The sequence below is a fragment of the Equus asinus genome, chromosome 14 (genome assembly GCF_041296235.1).
Source record: "Equus asinus isolate D_3611 breed Donkey chromosome 14, EquAss-T2T_v2, whole genome shotgun sequence".
In the NCBI taxonomy this organism is placed as follows: Eukaryota; Metazoa; Chordata; class Mammalia; order Perissodactyla; family Equidae; genus Equus; species Equus asinus.
Window position 1 is genome coordinate 23,661,393 of NC_091803.1, and position 3,855 is coordinate 23,665,247.

Below are 3,855 nucleotides of genomic sequence, written 5' to 3' on the forward strand. Positions count from 1 at the left end.
TCAATGAAACGGAATTGAAAGCCAAGAAATAAAACCACACATCTACAGACAGCTGATGTTTGACAAAGGAGCCAAGAACATACAATGGAGAAAGGACAGTCTCTTCAATAAATGGTGTTGGGAAAACTGGACAGCCACAAGCAAAAGAATGAAAGTAGGCCATCATCTCACACCATGTGCAAAAATTAACTCAAAATGGATTAAAGACTTGGAAGTAAGACCTAAAACCATAAAACTCCTAGAATAAAATATAGGTAGTATGCTCTTTGACATCAGTCTTAGCAGCATCTTTTATAATACCATGTCTACTCAGGCAAGAGAAACAAAAGAAAAGATGAACAAATGCGACTACATCAGATTAAAGAACTTGTTTCTGCAAGGTAAAGGAAACTATGAACAAAATGAAAAGACAACCCACCAGCTGGGAGAAAATATTTGCAAATCATATATCTGACAAGGGACTGATTTCCAAAATATATAAAGAACTCATACAAGTCAACAACAAAAACAAACAACCCAATAAAACAATGAGCAGAGGCTGTGAACAGACATCTTTCCAAAGAAGATATACAGATGGCCAACTGACACATGAAAAGATGTTCAACATTACTAATTATTAGGGAGATGCAAATCAACCTACAATGAGATATCACCTTACATCCTTTAGAATGGCTAAAATTACAAGACAAAAAGTAGCAAATGCTGGAGAGGATGTGGAGAAAAGGGAGCCCTCATACACTGCTGGTGGAAACGCAAACTGGTGGAACCACTATGAAAAACAATATGGAGATTTCTCAAAAAATTAAAAATAGAAATACTGTACAATCCAGCTATCCCACTACTGGGTATTTATCCAAAGAACTTGAAATTAACAATTCAAAGAGACTTATGCACCCCTATGTTTACTGCAGCATTATTCACAATAGCAAAGATGTAGAAGCAACCCAAGTGCGCATCAACAGATGAATGAATAAAGAAGATGTGGTATATATATTACAGTGGAATACTACTCAGCCATAGAAAAGACAAAATCGTCCTATGTGCAACAACATGGATGGACCTTGGGTGTATTATGTTAAGCAAAATACACCAGACAGAGAAAGGAAAACACCATATAATCTCACTCATATTTGGAAGATAAACAAACACATGGACAAAGAAAACAGACCAGTGGTTACCAGAAAGCAAGAGGGGCTAAAGGGGTAAAGGAGCTCATATATATGGTGATGGTTAAAAATTAGACTATTAGTGGTGAGCACAGTGCAGTCCATACAGAAACTGATAAATAATAACAAACACCTGAAATTACACAATGGTATAAACCATTATGACCGCAATAAAATAATTGAAAAATAAAACATCTTGTTGTCTTTTTAGCCCCTTTTTGTGTTTTCCCCCTCTTGCCCTCTTACTACAAGCCAGGTCTCCATTTGGCACTGGACCTTTGTTTCTGCCTCCTCTCTACTCTTGCTCAGCCAAAACAATTCCTTCTTTTCCCCCTGTCTCACTCGAGATTGTCCAGGTGGAGTTTGGATTTTGAGGTTTCCAGAGCCATCCTCCTGCTTAGAGCATCTACTTAACTCTACAAGATTGCACTGCAACAGTGCTCACTTACAGGTCGTGTCCTAGAGTTGTATGATTTCTGCTCAGTATTTGAGACAAAGGATTGCCACTTTTGCTGGAGAAAGGGATTATTGTGGGAGCAGGGACCTGGTTGAACTTCCCTAAAGGTGAAGTCAGAAGTGGATCAGTTTGATGAGCTCCCTCCTTAGGGTCAGGACCCAAGCAGAGCTTCCATGTGCCACCTTAGTAGATGCCTGTCCTGTGGCTAACCTTAAAGAACACCTCTTCCCTCCTGCAGAACCCTATGACTTCCCTAGGAAGGCTTGAGAGCTGGCCTGGCCTGGTGGCAACTGCCTCATCTTCAGCCCTTGCTTGGATAAATGCTACCTCCTCCATCTGATGAGACATTCATGTCTTTCTCCACTCTTGCCCCTCTGAGTGTCCACCTCTGGGATGTCCTTGGGCATCCTTCCTACTGGCAGGGCAGCTCTGCAGTCTGGAAATAGAGGAGGAGAGGCAGCCCTGGTCCATCTCTTCGCCTTTTGCTTTTCAAAAGTGGGTTCAGACCCTGGAGTAGGCAGGGCCTGGATATCAGGGGCCTGGACAGTGAGAAGGTCAATAAAAGTTCAAAACATCCAAATTCCCTGGGTGGTTATTTTTACTCCTTTTTCATTTTGTTTTCCCTGGAGTGAATTCTTAAAGGAAAAGAGCCTCTGGGCTTTTCTTCAGGGAAAGGAGGAGAAAATTTAACTTCTGGACTTGCTATAATGTTCTGCTAATCTTGAAAAACATGTATAACATCACAGAGCTGCAAACACTGATTCTGATTAATTCTGGTACAAAGCAGAATCACAGTGTAGACACATTTAATTTTGAAACATTAAGAGGCAAAAGACTATATCTTATCTAATACCATTTATGTAAAACATCTGCAATAGCCAAATCTGTGGAGATGAAAAATAGGTTAGTGGTTGCTTAGGGCTGGGTGGCAGGGATAGAAGGATAGATAGCTAAAGCATATAGAGTTTCTTTTTGAGGTGATGAAAATGTTCTAAAACTGATTGTAACGATGGTATCACATGTATCCATTAATATACTAAAAACCATTGAATTATACACTTTAAATGGATGAATTGTACGGTATGTGAATTATATCTCAATAAAGCTGCTTAAAATTTAAACATTAGGGTGCTCTCTTTGCTGAATCCACTGTGAGAATGAAGACCATTTTCAGCATCCAGACTGTCAACATTCCAGAAAATGTGGACATCACTCTGAAGGGACACAGAGTTATTGTGAAGGACCCCAGAGGAATCCTTCAGAGGGACTTTATCAATGTAGAACTCAGCCTCCTTGGAAAGAAAAGGAAGACGCTCCAGGTTGACAGTGAAGAATAGAAAGGAACTGGCTATGCAGTGTGTAGTCAAAGCACATGATCAAGGCTGTTCCACTGGGTTTCCATTATGAGATGAAGTCTGTGGATGCTCTCTTCCCCATCAACGTCTTTATTCAGGAGAATGGAGATCTTGCTGAAATCTGACATTTCTTGGATGAAAAACCTATCTGCAGGATTCATACGAGGCCAGGTATTGCTTATTCAGTATCTCAAGTCCAGAAATTGTCTGGTATTGAACTTGTATCAAGTTCACCGGCTTTGATTCAGCAAGCCACAACAATCAAACACAAGAATATCAGAAAAAATTTTGGATGCTATTTATGTCTCTGAAAAACGAAGTGATCAGCATGCTGATAAGTAAGATCTAAGAGTTGTCCAGCTATGGAAACAAGAAGATGCCAGATAATTCCCATGACCTATTTGTGATGTTTTTAAAATGCAATAAAATTTATCTATTGAAGAAAACATAACGGGAAGTCTCAAACTTGTGCTCTAATCATCTGAGTGTCCTGGGACTTGCTTGTTATGCTCACATCTTTGCAGGGACATTTTGTGTTGTTGCACCCCACCACCTGGGGGAGCATACTCTATTATTACGTATCCTCGACAACGGAAAATCCTTTGGATGCAAGGTAATCTGGGGGAAGGAGAGGAGTCAATGTGCCATCAAAAATGGTAAGTGTAGTTTTGGATGTGTTACCTTGAGCGAATCATTTCACCTTTCTGAGCCTCAATTTCCTCCTCTGTAGCAGAGAGAGAGTAATTCCATTTTCAATCTTCCTGAACTTTAAGAATCCCTTAGCAGACTGCCTGCTCGGGGAGGCTGCTGTTATTATTGTCATCAAGCAGTAGGAATCCAGTGGGCACCCCTACACACCCCAGGTCACCTTTACCCA

The 3,855-nt window shown here is 40.4% G+C and overlaps 1 pseudogene; it reads left to right on the forward strand.

The window, feature by feature from the left end:
- The first annotated feature begins 2,716 nt into the window (after nucleotides 1–2,716).
- On the forward strand, nucleotides 2,717–3,430 carry LOC106831932 (large ribosomal subunit protein uL6 pseudogene; annotated as a pseudogene).
- Nucleotides 3,431–3,855: the final 425 nt, after the last annotated feature.